This window comes from Stegodyphus dumicola, chromosome 4 (assembly GCF_044657685.1).
Source record: "Stegodyphus dumicola isolate Sdum_Otavi_A_Nest chromosome 4, ASM4465768v1".
In the NCBI taxonomy this organism is placed as follows: domain Eukaryota; kingdom Metazoa; phylum Arthropoda; class Arachnida; order Araneae; family Eresidae; genus Stegodyphus; species Stegodyphus dumicola.
Genome location: NC_140771.1, coordinates 252,481,506 through 252,499,050, shown reverse-complemented (window position 1 = coordinate 252,499,050; position 17,545 = coordinate 252,481,506). Strand labels below are relative to the sequence as shown.

General features: G+C 35.5%; 1 protein-coding gene across 3 annotated transcripts in view; it reads right to left on the bottom strand.

The window, feature by feature from the left end:
- The window catches only part of LOC118197652 (uncharacterized), a 388,162-nt gene that overhangs the window by 269,157 nt on the left and 101,460 nt on the right, over positions 1-17,545 (bottom strand). The gene's annotated exons all lie outside the window — the stretch shown is intronic.

Below are 17,545 nucleotides of genomic sequence, written 5' to 3'. Positions count from 1 at the left end.
TGGGGTCCTTTAGTATGGAACTCGGAATTTTATTGATGGGAGAATAAACGACCCGAAAGTTAAATTTCTGCAAAATATGTGCAACTTTATAGCTAATTGATGGAAAGAAGGGAATGACAATAGAATTTTTATAATCTCCTAAAACTAGAGAAGAATGTGACTTTTAGCGTGTTGAGATGAGAATTTGTTAGCTGCTTGATTAACAGTGTTGGGTGAAAAGCCCCTGTCAACAACTATTGCTTTTAAATAATTTAGTTATTCATCAAGGGCTAGTTTGGAGGAGCAAACTTGAAGAGCACGGAAAACATAGGAATAAAATGAAGCTAACTTTTGTTTAGTTGGATGACATGATTGAAAGTGTGGTGAAGGCAAACCGATGAAGGTTTACGGTAAACCGTAGTACTGAAGTTGGATGTGTTACGTGTGACCAGAATGTTGAGAAACGGAAGAGAATTGCAAGTCTCGAGTTCAAAAGTGAATTGAATAGCAGGATCAATAGAATTCATTGTTGAAAGAACTTTATTTAAATCATCTTTATTGCCCTCAAACCCTGTAAAAGTATCGTCTACGTAGCGGAACCATACCGAGAAGTTTAAAGTTTCAAACAATTTTGATTCATAATAATGCATGTAGATATCAGCCAGGAAGGGACTGAGGGGGCTTCCCATAACTAATCCGTCAGTTTGCTTGTAATATTTATTTTAGAAAACAAAACGTGTTTGTTTCAAACAGAGTGAGAGAAATTAGCTCATCAATTTCAATGCAAGAGAAATGAAATTCGCAAAATCTAGTTTCTAGACATCTTAATTCACCCTCCACTGTATGGATGTTTGTAAATGCATAGTGTGGGTGCGCCATAGAGGCTCTCTAAATATGCGGCGGAAGTCCTCTCGTGTGGATCGGTGGAAGGATAGAGGGGCGGGAAACCTCGGGTCTCCCCAAGGGTTGCTCTCCCTCAAAATTGGGGTGGAAAATAGAAGTCCAACCTCTCTTTGGACTAGACTCTGGTAACCACTGTTCCACGTAATATGGATAAGACAACAATTACAATTACAACGAAAACAATTACAATAACCCACTTACAATTACTACAGTTAATCTGATGCACCGTTGACTTACTTCTGTAATTTACATTTCTGTGACTGCGAATGGCGTCACGTTAAGTCTGCAGGTGATTGAATATTACCTTGGTAATTATCATCTTTTTTTTAACTGAGCGGTTGTTTTACTTCATAGCAGTTTGTGATTTAACTGCTACGAAGAATGTAGAATACACGCACATTTTTTTGCATTTATTACATACCTAATTTTTAAGACTTAGCTGAATGTAGACTGCTTCATTAATCTACTAGTTTTTCCACTTTAAATGACTGACTCTACGAAATATTTTTAAGCACATAGTGAAGGGTAAAAAAAAAATCCGTAAACCTGAGAAACTCAAACCCACGTTCTTCAAAGTCATCTCTATATGTATTTTTCGATAACTGTGAAAAGAAAGTGCATTTATTTTGTAATATTTGGAAGTTATTTGTGGCAGATGTATCATAAAATCTAAGTATCACACATTATATTTTTTTAATATCACAAACAGTTAGACCAATGCCGTCATTTGTTTACATTTGAAACTCTTAGTAGAATAGTGAATTAAGTCACTTTACGTTGTGCACCAACTTCAATGTCTTTTTGACCAGTAGAACCAAAAGTAAGCTTTCAATTTTTTTGCACTGAAAAATCTGTCTTCCTGCCGCTAGCGTAGAAACTCTAATTTTAATTTTAAAAAATGTTAAATGTTTTTAACTGAAATTTGTTGTTTTATGTTTTTCTGTATTTTACAGTTTTCAATAAAGATGCTTTGAGTTTTTATGTATTTTTTGCCTTGTCGCGAAGGGAGAACTGAGTTAATTAAATGAGAAATATATAGGATAGGGTATTAAAAACATACCATAAGGCAGTATCTGTAATTTTTTAATTACCTCTTATGTCAATTAATACTTAAAGGTATGCCATTTACTAATGTGTAAGTCATTGTCCATTGCTTGGATTACTTTCTGAATATGATGCCTGTCAATGTCCATTGCTTGGATTACTTTCTGAATATGATGCCTGTCAATGTCCATTGCTTGGATTACTTTCTGAATATGATGCCTGTCAATGTCCATTGCTTGGATTACTTTCTGAATATGATGCCTGTCAATGTCCATTGCTTGGATTACTTTCTGAATATGATGCCTGTCAATGTCCATTGCTTGGATTACTTTCTGAATATGATGCCTGTCAATGTCCATTGCTTGGATTACTTTCTGAATATGATGCCTGTCAAATGATGCCCTATTTGCACAACACATTCTTCTAGGCGGTTTTGGAAGCTTGCCATAACTCGGCGTAACGTATTTCCTGGGACATTGCCGACGGTAACTCTGATGCGATCCTTCAACTCAGGAATGGTGGCACAACGTGTTCGGAAAACTTCTTGCTTCAGGTGGCCCCCAAAGGAAAAAGTCTGCACATGAAAGATCAGATGAACGAGGCGGCCAAGAAATGTCACCCAAACGGGAAATTACTCTATCTGGAAATGTCTGTCGCAATGGTCAGTCCATCTGGAACTTTCCCATGACGTCCCAAGTTGAAATGTTGCCGAAATAGACGCTGGGTAGCAATAACAGAGTAGTTATTCTTGAAATAACTTTCAACAGCAAATGAAAGTCAACAGTTCTGAGGCAAAACTAGTAGCCTCAGAACGTTGAAATTTTGTATATAAGACTACTATAACATGTAGATGTGCACCTCGTGTTTTGGTTTCAATCGGCCGCGCCAAACGTATATAAATATATTTATAAATATATCCACTCTGTTACCCGGCTCAGTGATCTCAGTTTCTTTACTCTTATATGTGCACTCCACCGGTTCATATCATCGTCACACTCGAAATGGCAGCTAATTAGTACACGAATGCGGCACGAGCTAATGAAGTTCAGCAAAATATATGCGCAGTTTAATAGGCCAATATAAGTCACGCGGTATCCACATCAAGTATTTTAACAATAAGAAAAGAAATTCTTAACAATATGATGTTACAAAGATTATATTCTGCAACGGTCGACTGCTGTAGAAATTACCCATAACTCATTCTATCTCGTAAGTAATTTCAGTTCATTTTTTGCTTTTTTAATCTGACACAGTGAAATAAGCCTCTTTACATTATTTATCCGTAAATTTTATGCTTGAGACCTTTAATATGTATGTAATAAAGTTTATATACCTGTTTTTAATATGCATGATTTTCGTTGAAGAATTACAGCATATAAAGTCGTCACAATGTTCCAAATAAATTTCATTCGTTATATCTTCAAATGCTCTGGTTAGAAAGTATTGTTCTGAGATGGGGAGAGCCTTTTATTACTTTCCGTTTCATCTGAACTTTGGGAAGTTTTCTCAGACGTGACGAATTGGATCTTTCACTGCAGCAGCATGGATGACTCAACATCAGGTTGCTTCATTACGTCGTTAGACCATATTGGCGAATTCCATTATCGGACAGTAGGAACGTCTGAGATAACGCTAATGGTCAGTGCCAATAAGGCGAATGCTGATTGATGCGTGAAAAATGGGCTTTGAAATTGTTTTCCATTTATTTCTGTAATATTAAATATTATTTTTGCTTAAAACTGAATTATTAATGTTTTATCAATTAAACGTAATTTGGCATCAGCACGAAAGACCAGAATTGTTATACATTTAAGATTGCATAGAGTTATAACACTGTGCAAGCCGTGGTTTCCACTTAGCTGTAATTTCTTATGTTTAATATCGGCACTACTTCAAAACGTTTAAAATGTTTTAAAAAAATCTGAAAGGTTTCAGATCTTAACGGTTGCCCAAAAGGATTTGCTAAGGTTTCCTTCTCTCTCTCTAAGCTAGCAGCTTGTCATTCTGCTGTTATATTCAATCCTACTAAACCTTTTCTTTTTCTTTTCCTTTTATCCTTGTTATTAAACAACATTTTCTTCGCATTTACGCCGTACACAATTCAACAGCAAATTTACAAACGTTTCAAAAGCAGCATAGTAGTATAGGTATAGAATTCCCGATGCAACGTTGCGTTTTGGTATTTGTTTTTCTCGTTTTTTACTTCCTTGTGCGAAGTAAAAAGGAAGTATTGTAATCGCGAAAAGCTTCAGGCAGCATATTTCAACGAAAATATCCATTTTGACCGCTTTCGAATGCAATTTAACGATGTTTTTGCGTGATATCTGTACGTAAGGACAGAATAAAAGACTCTTTTCCTCCAAAAAAACTAAAAAACTGCTTTAAAATGAATTCTGAAGAGAATTTTTCGTGGCGTCTGTACGAACGTATGTACGTACGTGCGTACGTACGTATCTCGCACAACTCTAAAACTAGTAGCCTCAGAACGTTGAAATTTTGTATATAAGACTGCTATAACATGTAGATGTGCACCACGTATTTTCGTTGTAAACGTATATAAATATATTTCCAAACGTATATAATATATTCCAAACGTATATAAATATATTTATAAATATATCCACTCTGTTACCCGGCTCAGTGATCTCAGTTTCTTTACTCTTATATGTTTGTAAATTGTACATTTTTTGCTTTAAAAATGATTGAATTATGTTGTTTTTATCATCCGGTTTAGGGTTTTATGCCTTTATTAATTCTGTATGCAATATTTTTAGAATTATCAACAATTTTAAAATTGTTTAAGTGCCGCTAAGCCTAATTTGGTGGCGGCCATTGCTCTTGTTTACATTTGAAACAGCTGAGTAGCGGATTTTTTGCCAATCTAGAGAAACTTAGATTTGCAACAACAAAGATAACGCCTTCATTTATTATTTAAATCATGCTTAATCCTTTCTGGAATTTTTTGGAGGAAATAAGCGTTTAAGATTTACTTCGTAATTTTTAATACAGATATTTTGAGTTTTTATGTATTTTTGCCTTGTCGCGAAGTGAAAACTGAATTAATTGAATGAGAAATACTCAATCGTCTGTGAAAAACTGTTTCTTTCTTGTTTTGTTTGCTTAATTTCTTTTATACATCGTTCTAGCTTTATTATAGTATTTGGATAGAAAATGTGGCAACGATTAGATAATTCTTTAAATGATATAAATTTTGTGCATTCTGAGTTATAATATGAACGAAATATAATACTGTTAAGTAAACCTAGCGCCAGAGTGTCGCTATGGTAAACAAAGTGAATTTTAAAGAATGCATTTATTCTATTGTGGTTTATGGGCTGTCGGCGAAGTAGGTTTAATTCAATCTAATAAGTTTAAATGAAATGCAAGAAAAAATGCGTATGATTTAATATAAGAAAGTCATGTGGTGTACACATCAGATTTTTTTTCCTTCAGTCTTTTATCAGTTCCTCCTGTCAGTGTTGAGTTTTCTTACGAAGAGGCCTTTACAAAACAGTTTTTTGTGCTTTTAATAATAAAGTTTTGTGTGTTTACGTTCTTGGCACTTACGTCACATAAACTTCGATTCAACGGCAAAATCACAAAATATTTAAAAAAAGCATACCTTAGAATTCCCGATAGACAATCTTACGGGCTAAAGATAAAAATGTTTTTTTTTCGTACAGTGTTGCCATTGCTCTCTTCCAAATCGTTGAGTTTGTTAAAGTGCACATGTTTGGATGGAGAAGAACGTTTTTCAAAATTTAATGGCTCTAAGTACCGTCTTTTTATCACTGTGCAAGCAACGTACATACATACATGTATATTCTTCATTTTTTAATTTCCTTAAAGATAGCAATTTGAAAAGTGATACGCCAGTTATAGTGATAGAACTCAAAATGCCGTTTCGAGATTAATATTTCATTCGGGAATTTTCCTTTTAATCTAATAATTCAGTTTGCATATCAACTAAATTTTCACGTTTGTATTGGCCTGTTAAAAATAAGCATTATTCAATAACTTAGCTCTTGCCACGGAAAGCAAAACATTTATTGATAAAAGCATTCTCAGCTACATCAAAAAAAATATGTAACAGCTAAATAAAACCCTGGTATCAGTTTCAGTTCTTTGGAATATACATTCTGAAGTCTGAAACCAGAAGAGAAATATTCTGAAATATGCCAAAAATATGGTATATTTCTATATAATATTTATATGTAAAAATATGTAACAGCTGAATAAACTTCACCAAGGCTTTCCATATCTAAAACCTAGCTATCATAGTTTGAGATAAATAAAATCTTCGGAAAGAGAATGTATACTCTTTATGGTGGTTTATAAATTCTCCTCCAGTCATGCGCATTACGTTCACAAAATAAAATATGAGACAGTGTGCTATAAATCAGGACTTTTCTACCTTTTCTTGACATGTCACCTAAGTTTCACGAGAAAGACAACTTCAGTAAAGAAGACCGATATCTTAATCATGAGGAGTCACAGCAAGTAACTTCCTTCCAATGAATCAAAGAAGGCCAATAAAGTTCAGACAGCTCAAACAAAGAATCGCTTCAGGCTTTTTTTTTATTGTTATTATTCCGTTTCTAGGCTATTAATTTCAAACACAAGGAGTCTGCTTCTATTCTTTTACTCACAAACTGGATAATGTGACAAATTTTGTTCAGTCCTTAGATACTCAGCACATCTTTATCTGTCCCCAATCCCGTTATGTCAGGAATTTAGGAAGCTATTTGAGAAAAATACTCTAATTCCACGACTTTCGTGAGGTTAGAGAAAATGAACTTCATGTAATCATCAGTAAATACTGATATTGGATAAATTTGATGTTATTGAATGTAAATTAAAATTCAAACATTAGTGGTATTTTAATTAAATCTTGCTTAATCATGGTCAAGAAGGAAATGTAATTAGCCGAGCAATACATTGAACTTGCCATTTTCTCAAGAAAATAACTAGCTTTAACACGGATTAAGGGGACTCATACACCTTAAAACCCATAAGGTGTTCGAATAGGTGACTGTTTCAAGAATTGGGATAACTTATTTATTTTAAAAGCAATTACTACCAACTTTTGCAGCTGACTACATAATATAGCTGCTTTCTGAAATAGTCATCAGAAAGTTTGTGTTGCCACAAATATTTTTATAATTTAATCCGCTTTGTGACAACATTTTTCGTCATGTTTCCAACTTTTTACACAGTTTAAAACATTCTGCTTCATAATTTAATTCCATATTTAATATATAGCTTTTATAACATCTGGAAACTACTGTGAACCTAAAATTTTAAAAATTTCATGTTAATTTTTTATTTTATTTTGAGTTGAGTTTATCAAATGTATTTTATTAAAAAAATTTGTAATGTTTTCGTCCATAAACTTTTTTCAATATTAAAATATTCATCAGATTGTTGGTTCAGTTAGAAAATAGTGCCCATATAAAGAATTCCATCTAATTTCAAGTATGTACCTTTAGCCATTTTTAAAATATCGTGCGCGCAAGGTGGAAATATGGCGAAATATTTTGTCACAAAGAGGATTAAATTACAAAAATATTTGTGGCAACACAAACTTTCTGGTTACTAGTTTCCAAAGCAGGTATATCATGTAGTCAGCTGTAAAAAGTTGGAAGTAATTGCTTTTCAAATAAATAAAATATCCCAATTCTTGCAATAGTCACATGTTCGAAGATCATGAGGGGTTTAAGGTGTACGAGTCCCCTTAAATGAAGCTCCACCAAAGTTTTCCGTAAACAGAAAAGGAACGCAAGCGATAATAATTATTTTTAGTAGATACAGATGGGCAGAATAAAACAGAAAATGCCTTTTTAAGCCAAAAAGCTGCTTTGTAAAGATTCGGTTTTGTAAACAAAATTTAGATCCATTTTTAAAACATACATCCGCTTTGAAGCTGATTTTTTTTTACGAAAATTGCTAACACTTCTCCATGAAACTGTTGTATCATTGAAGAAGAAAGAAAGTTCATGTTAAGTGTTGCAGAAATCAGTTTAAAAAAAATCCACTAATAAAATTTTAAATAAGGCCGAAACAAATCTTATTTTAGAGTAGGATTTTGATTAAATTGGATTTTCTATTTCTATAGCGATCAGACACAGATCCTTCTTCTTCAGGATCGAAATGCTTTCGAAATATTAAACATGTTTTTCATCTTTTAACAATGTACTTTCAAAGTAACCACTTGACAAAGCCTGCGCCAGTGTTCTCATTGCTCTCACATGCGACTGCACCCAATTCTCGTTGCAATGTAGAGGATGTCATTCAAAAGTTTTACGTCAGTGTTTGAACTGAAATGTGTATTCTCGCAAGAGCTGTTGGTGATGCTGATGTGCTTGCTCACTGACAGCAATTGTACAACATGCTCAATAATTTGTAAGTGCATTGTAAGTGCCATTTGTTACCGAGACAATGTTCTGTGCCATTGTGAGTGCATCATGTCGGAGCTAAATGAATTCGAATGTGAGCAACTTGTTGGGGCTCAGATGGTGAGTGCTTTCGTAGCCAAGGTAGCTGAAGTGTTTGGTGTTTCCCGTAGCACAGCATCTAAGATTTTTAACTTGTACAGGAAAACCGAAAAAATCACAGCGCGGACAAAAATGTGTGTTGAGTGATCAAAATGCCTGCAAGAGAAGAAAGTGGCGCCATAGTCATTAAAACCTACACTATAGAGTAATGGGAGACTGTAATTTGATCGGATGAGGCTTGCGTCACACTGTTTCCGACTTCTGGTGCGAGTTTACGTCTGGCAAACGCCGTCCCAAGCTTATGACAGAGACTGCTGCCGAGAGTGAAACATGGTGGAGGTTCGGTCAGGGTTGGGGCAGCCATATCATGGTATTCCATGAGAGCCATCATGACTGTGCAAGGTCACATTACTGCCAAGGATTATGGAAGTATTTTGGCTGACCACGTTTGTCCCATAGTACAAAGTGTGTTCCCGAATGGTGTTGCCGTATTCCAAGACGCCAAAGCTCCTGTTCACGCAGCTGGCATCGTTCAGGTTTGGTTTTCTGAACATGTGGATGAACTGTTACATCTACCGTGGCCACCACAGTCACCAGATATCAGTCTCATTGAGCCTTAGTAAGCTGTTTTGGAAAGACATCGACGTGAGCGCTCGCCACCGCCATCATCGTTAAATGAACTCGCCAACGGTTTACGGGAATAATGGTACAAGAGTCCCTTGCAAAGCATACAAGACCTCTATTTATTCATTTCGAGAAGACTGCAAGCTGTTTTATATGCCAGAAGGTTTCCTGCACCGTATTAGTCACAGCAATATGTTTTTATTTCAGTGTTTCCATAATTTTGTCCAACTCCTGTATATAAATTTAATATTACTTCACAGCCATCGTATAAAAAAATTGCATTTTGTTTATGTCAACGTTTCTTGCATTTCAACACTGAAACTGCTTTTGTAAAGTTTTATTTTATACCTTTTTCCAAGGCTTTTCCTGGCTGAAAAAACACATGCCTAGGATTAACATTTAAGTAAACGAAGTTTATAGCTATCCTTTTCAAATATCCTCTATATTTTGTAACGTTACATCGCAAAATGAAAGCAAGTGTTAAATATTTATACAGAATTTTTTTTCTTTCTTTTAGGATATAAAATATTATACTACATGTATAATTCGGCATTAAAATGTATGTCTCGATTTTTCCATACGTCAGCATTACTTTATTGAGACGAAAAATAAAATTCGATAGAAATATGAAATCTAGAATTCTGTGCGTTTGTACATTCATATTTATCAATACCGCTAAGAATGAATTCCATTATTGTACTACGTGTAGTACTGCAACAGAGTCGAAAAGCCTGCTGCCGAAGGGCATAGCATAAACTGAAGTTACATTTCCTGGCATAGTGCAGTGGAATTTAAATTCTGTCTTTGTTTTGTTCTTTTCTCCAAGGTCTGTTTATATTTTAGCTCCAACCTGTAAGAGGTAGTAAAGATTTTTCTCTGTGTTATTTGCGCATAGTTAGGTATTTTTTTTTCTTTTTTGGACAGTTTTATTTATCTTAGCTTTTTCTGGCGTATTCTGTTTTTTGGGGCTCGAAAAGCATGTGCGCCCTGAATATTGCATTAAATTTTCGCAGTTTAAGATTTGCAAGATAAGTATTTTTTTTACTTCCTGCCAAGGAAACAAATTTTATCCATTCTGTGTACTGTTTATTTCATTGGCCCTTCAATTGCTGAACCTTTTTTCCCCTCTTATTAGACTAAACAAGACAGGAAAAAGACAGGAAAAAGCTTTAAGTTTTATAAATTGCTTTAATAATATCTCAGTTGATGCTTTTTGAAAAATCTGTATATTCTTCGGAAATTTAATGTCAGCATTTGTTTGTACTTTTGTTTTAGTTTTATTTCTTTTTTATTAGCTATTATTTTTAAGCTGTACATGGTTAGCCTCTTTTAGATGCTTAATTAACATATTTTGCAATACATACACCAGTGTGAAGATAACCATTAGATGGGCAGGAATTTTTAAACAGCAAGTTGAACTTTTTTAAAAAGCAGAGCGCTTCATCAGTGGCCGATTGCTTAAGACTTCATTGATAGTTAAACAGGGATTCGAATCTAAGCAAACGGGCAAGATGAACGGATGGCTTTCATGTTTTTTCTCCTTATGAATTAGTCAGTTTTCCTTAGATCCCTCCCCTTGAGTAGAGAATCTCTCGTGACTTTGCCACATTCAGATTGCCGAATAAAAAGCAGACATTACTTAGTCAATCTGCCTTTGCAAGTGACTTATGAAGAATTGGGGACATTTTGGAACGCTTCAGAAGGACATCAACTTGAATAAATTCTATTAATGAGTTGGCAGTATTGGGCGATTTTGGCCAACTTTGGTGATATTCTTGAATGCTTCTGATTAATGTTTATTTCCAATGGCGGGTACTACACTGACTACCAATAAGTATTTGGACACCTGTAATAGAAAAGAAAAACTAACTTTATTCAAAATCAATAGTTGGTAGAGCCTCCACGAGAGGTAATTACAGCGTGGACCCTCCGGGGCATACTTTCAACAAGTCTTTGTATGACAGCTAGTGGTATTTTCTTCCACTCGGCTTGGAGAAGACATAGAAGTTCCTTCACCGATTTTGCACGGGTAGTGCACCCCTGAATTCGGCGATACAACTCGTCCCAGAGGTTCTCGATAGGGTTCAGGTCTGGACTCTGGGCAGGCCAGTCCATTCGATGAACTCCATTGTCACCGTACCAAGCCTCGGTTAACGTCGAAACATGACAACTGGCATTGTCGTCCTGAAAGTAACAGGGGTCCAATCCGTAAAACTGCCACAACGTAGGAAGCACATTGTCATCCAAAATAGTACAGTAGCATCGGAGTTGAGCTTACCATGAATGGGGACCAAGGCTCCCCAGCCCATACCAGGAGAAACACCCCCAGACCATAATTCCACCTCCGCCGAACTTGACTGTTGGCACAACGCATTCTGGCAGGAGACGTTCTCCAGGTAGACGCCAGACCCAGACCCTGCCATCCGAACGGTAAAGGGTGAACTTTGATTCGTCACTCCAAAGAACCCGTTTCCACTGATCTACGGTCCAATTTCGATGTGCTTTGCACCACATTAACCGAGCAGCACGGTTGGACTTTGTGATCAAAGGCTTATGGGCACCCGTCCCGCTAGAAGTATTACCCGTCCCGCTAGAAGCCTACAAAATTGTTTAATTCGATAATAAATTAAAAGTGTCCAATATTTCAGCCTTAGAAAATGAATTTTGCATTTTGTTGTGGCTTTTGAATATCACTCTTGAAAATTTTTACTGCAGTTTGCATTCTTTGAAAACGTATCAATATTAATTTTAAATTTCATAAAATAGTTGAGTGGTTCCTTGTTTGATGTAGCTACACTTTGCTTTTTTCTTCGTTTGTAATAATTGTAATCGCTTGAAGTTTCCTTTAAAGGTATTTATAGACCATGTTTCCTATTTATCCAACCTGCTTACCGATATCCATTAAATAAGTAACAATAAGACAAACCACCAAATACGTAAAAATATCAGGGCGTTTAAAGCTTTTTTAAAAATTTCATAATCACTCAGAAGTTCTGAAAATATTTTATGCTTCCTGTTAATTGTAAAACTTCAAGGTATGCATATAAGATATTTCTCCTGCCTTCGTAGCATGCCTTCGTGGTGTACTGGTCAGCACACTCGGCGCGTATTCGAGAAGTCCGTGGTTCGAGTTCCGGAGAGGGCATTGCTCATTTTTCATTTCTCCTGCTCCGAAATAACCTAAACCTAATGTCTCTATGCGCATTATGTTTAATCATTTTAATACCTATCTGTCCATAAAATATCAAGCAAAGTAAAAAATATGTGGCTTATAATTGAGTTAAAATTAGGATATTCAGCTATATCTGAAAATTGTGTACACATCAATGGGTGAAAATCCAATTCCGTGTAACATGATGAAGAAGGAATTTTCATCTCTTCCAGACAGAGGACCACAATCTCTCGGGTAACTCTAATCCGGACCTCACTTCACGAGAAAGCTTTGGTTTGGTTTATTTGATTACGGCAAAGCGTCGAGGGCTATCTGCCAAAGGGGGGTGCTTTCGTGGAGGGCTTTATAAAGAAAACTGGCTCGTATACGCGTTACACATGGGAAAGCCACGAAACCGCCCATGCGGCCAGTCCGTTTACAAGATTCGAACCTCAGACCGAACTACTAATGTTCAGGGACTTTAACGCTCGGGAGGTGGTAGGTCCCACGAAAACGGAATGACGGGCTTTTGGTCTCCCTAAACTTTCTAAGGTCATGCTGACTTCCTTTCTTATTTTCCTTAGAGAAAATAAACATTTATGCATATTTCTCAACTGTACTGACTTTTATTATTTTATGCCATGGAAGGTACTATACCCTAGATACTTCGTAATAATTCATCCTTGGATTGGTTGTTAGGTTATCAGGATTGCTATTTCGTCTAACTGTTTTGGCCAAACATGTAGATGTGTAGGTGTCCTGAATAGAACAGTGAATTTACTTTAAACTATGCTCATTGAAATTATAGAAGATACGACACAGATAGGAAGGGTTTAATGACCTTTTATTCTTCACAGTTTACAGCTGCTTTCTCACTTCGGGCTACAAAGACCAGTACTTGTAGTCTGAACGTAAAAAATAAGAACTATAGTTCTAAATGAAGTAAGAAATAAACTCAAATGCTTTGCAAAGATTTTTAACTCGAAGATTGGCCTTTTAATCTTTACGTATGTAGTACGTAGAATGCGGGAAAACTGCAATCCGTCTTCAATATCAAGAGGACTAAATCTCTGGCCTTAAAGGCGGACAGCAACTGACTGAAAAGCGCGCGTGAAAGTAAGGTGGCAAGAAGTCTTTCATAACTCTTCTTGACTTAGACTCTATAATTGACCGAATTATTGCTAAGAGCAACGTTGCCGGTTCCAGAATTAAAGCCCAAGGGCGCATGACATAAAGAAATCCGGACGTGAAAAAAAATCTCAGAGGAGAAAACGGAGAAAAGGGGGAAAAGAGAAGTACCAAAAGGAGCAAGACAATCCAATCGGACAAGTTCGCAAAACGTTGACGAGCGATCAGAGCTTTCAAGAAGGATCCAAGACAATGCAATATCAATAACAACAATATGAGAAAGATACTCTATAGCAATTGTTTCAATGACAGTTTCAAGTTCCTAAAACAACCTCAATCAAAACAATTAAATACAGCACAATGATACAACACTATTCGCTAAAGCAATACTGCAACAACATAGGCTACACAGTTACAACACAACAATTTCATCACGACTGTGCAAAAAACTCACATCAACAGTTACAAGAATTTCCAAGAACAATATTCATACTATAGAAGAACTTCAATCAAGATCAGATGCATTGGAAGTATAAACATAACTCTTCTTAGCTAAAAGCCACAACTTAAATACTTAGCAGTTTGCAAGCTCAATTTGCATACTAAAACTAACCGCGTTTATTCTGGCCAGAAGTGGAAAATAAGAGTGGACAGTAAAGTTTTGAAATAAAATAAACGTTAGTTTTTTGTATTAGCTGAGAAATGCTTGGCGCCAGAGCGGAATCTTGGCTAATGGCGCATGCGCCGTCGGAATTGGCACTGAAATGTATTCTGTGAGAAACTTGATTTGTGTGGTACATTCGAAGTTGCGATTTATATGTTACACTGTAAGGTGAAACCTAGCGCCAGAGTGTCGCTATGAAAAATAAATGTATTGAAACTGTGTAATGTGTGTGGAGTTATTTTATTATGATATACAGCTATCGACAGGAAATAGAATAAGTCAATACAAGTTTTGGGGTCCGTCGAGCCGGAGCAGCTAATACAAAACAGTTAGTAAAACTTAAATCCTTATAAGGTGACCAGAAGTTATACAGGATGGTCATGAATGGATGTGTGTGTGTGTGTATTGAGAATACGGCAAAGCACACTAGGGCTATCTGCCTAAGGGGAGGAATGCCTTTCGTGGAGGACTTTCTAAGGGAAACTGGCTCGTATACACGATACACATGGGGAAAACCACGAAAACGCCCATGCAGCCAGCCCGTTCGCGTGATTCGAACCTCGGACCGAACTACCAGTGTTCAGCGATTTTACCGCTCGGCCGCTGGTGGGCCATGAATGGATGAATGGAGGAAGAATGGATGGTCATAACTTTAATAGGTTACATAACATAGCAAGTAATAATTTTCGTGACATAATGCATGACGAAATGTAAAATGTGAATAAATGTAATGAAAGTAATGTAATAAAATGTAATAAAATGTAATGAAATAAAAATGTAATGAAATGTAATGAAAAATACGTTGTAAGTACCAAGGACATGAAAAACGGAAAGGTGTTTGAATCCCGTTTGGAGTTTGTTGTACAAGACTACCCAGCGTCAGAGAAGTTACGAGAAATAAAGTTTGATATTTGATGTCTTGAAATGTATATAATTTTCAACTGCAATAAAGGATTACAGCGACAGCGGATATTTTTAACGTAACGTAGATTTGCCCTCCATTTCGCCAAACGTAGCGCCGACGGACATTTTTCAAAGCGCACATCAGTCACTCAGTCGTCTTTGTGAAGCATATAATGAAGTTGGTCGTCATTCATTTAAGCAATTCTTGTAAATCATACATTATGTCTTGTAAATACTGCATGAACAAAACGATGTTTACTTCTCCATGCTTACTGTGTTTCATTCTCATTTTATATTAGACCACGTACTGTATAGCGAAAATGTTGCTACTTTTGCCATATTCTATCGCCTTCGAAATTATAACCATCAATTCTGTTACACCCTGACATACTTGATATTGTAATGTTTTTGAGTAATTAAAAGTATTTTTAAAAATAGTGATGTGTTAAGAGGTTATCACACATGGCTACAGTCTCTGCTAGACGGGACTTTTCTGAGAAACGAGATTCTGGTAGCACTGATTTAAACGGAGGGATTCCTAGAAAAAAGAGCCCCGCCTGAAGCGAAGTCCCGCCTAGCTACGGAAACAATGTTGAGGCTACGCGGGATATTTTCAAACCTCACCGAAAATGTCTGGGGTCCCGGGTAGAGACAACCAATCAGACGAAAGTTCTGCTTCTGAAGGATCACGTGATCCCGATTTGAGCGATAATCGATTACTGTTTGGCGTTCAAGTCTTTGTAGTAAGTGAGAAGGGTAACCTAGCTATATGGGTTTCCTGGAATTGTGCTGGTTCTGAGAATTGTCCCTTTCAGCGTCAAGTCCCGTGTAGCCGAAACATAATGTGATTGGGACCTTAGGATTTCTACTCGAGATCTTACTTTTATGCATTGTAAAATAGTAAAGTATATCGAAAATCATTATAAATTAGCATTTTAGAACGTTATTCATCAAACAAATTTACATTTGATGTAACCTCGGCTATAATTTCTATAGATTTAACGTAATAAAATTTATTTCGACAAGCAAAGGAAAGTAAAATGTTTTACAGAAAATTTTTAATCTATTTATATGTCACAATACTTTAAAATAAATGTGGACTGGACACTCATATTTGTAACCTTCTGTATTAATTTGCCATTAAGACTGAAAAATTCTAATTTAACAATTTAATTTGAAACTGAAACAAAAGCTGCTTATGACGCTCAGAAATAGAGTAACTCTGCTCTTGCAAAATGTGATTTAAGATACAATGACTTGACACACGCATGACAAAACTGTGACGAAAGAATATTAAATTTGTCAAAGAATATGACGCACGAAAGCGAGAAGCGCAGAAAATTATCAGTTAATTTTCAGGTACTGCCATTAGCGACCGTGTAATATTATTTCTCGCTTAACACTACACACAGTATTTTAATTACATTTTTAAGATGCAATGGCGAAAACGTTTTTTAATTAAATTCGCCAAAATAGCTTTCAAAAGTAAATGTGATTAAATTCTGTCAGTATAGATTTTAGTTGTCTGCATGAGAATCTTACGATGTTGCCGATGATCAAATTAGAATAATACGGAAAGTTTACTCAAGCCCTTGTTTTTTTTTATTTAAGCTGAAACTAACTTAAAAATACTGAACTTCTTTACTTCCTGACATATTTTGTATGCACGCATATTTTTGTCATATATATATTAAGCTATGGAAAATGAAAAGTAAATTTAAAATTGCTTATTTGAAATTCTTAACAATGCTTAAAACGAAAACTTATATTTTAATATTTGTCAGTTCTTCAAAGGTTAGTTTTAAACTTGCCCTTTTTCTACGTTTAGTCTCAATTGCTGTTATGAAATAGTTTTTTAAGAGCATGTGCAAGATTCTTGCAAATCTTAGGTACTTTAAAAAATGAGAAAAATATAGAAAAATATCTGAAAGTGTTCACATTTTAACGATTGTCTGCAAGGATTTGTTAAGGTTTTTTACTCTCTCGCTGAACTTGTATTCTACCAGTATGCTGTTGTACTACCGTCTACATGTATCTGTTGTACATGTATCTGTTGTTGCTAAGGTTGCTTACGAAACAGATAAGTTCAAAACTTAAGGTATCTGCCTACCCTAAATTCGTCGTTTTGATGAAAATTTTCGAAATTTTTTTTTATTTAATCATTTATAGGCCATGCATTTTGGTTTCCAAAAATGCTTTATTTTTGTTTTTACGATAACTAGAAGAAAAGTTATAGTATAAAAAATAAACAGGAAGTGAATTTTTGGATGCCGGAAGTAGGCATTTAAATGGTCGTAAAAATGTAAACAATAAGTTTAAACAACTATTTTCTAATTATTAAACAACATAAAAGCTGTAAAAGTAACACATCTTTCCCTCTGTGACACTTTGCTGATAAAATGCCTACATGGGAAGCCTCAAAACAATAATGAGTTGAGGACTTTTTACCTAAAGAAACTTTTGTCCAACTGAAAACATCGCTTTTAGGTGCACATATTGCTGTATTATTATTTAATTCAAGATATTTAGGACTTTTACCTATTTTCAGATATATAGAAATAGAAATTAATCCCATTATGCTTGAAAGCTACATTGGAATAGACAAACAGCGAATTCAGAAATCGAAACGCCAATCTCTACAATCAACAAAGCTAT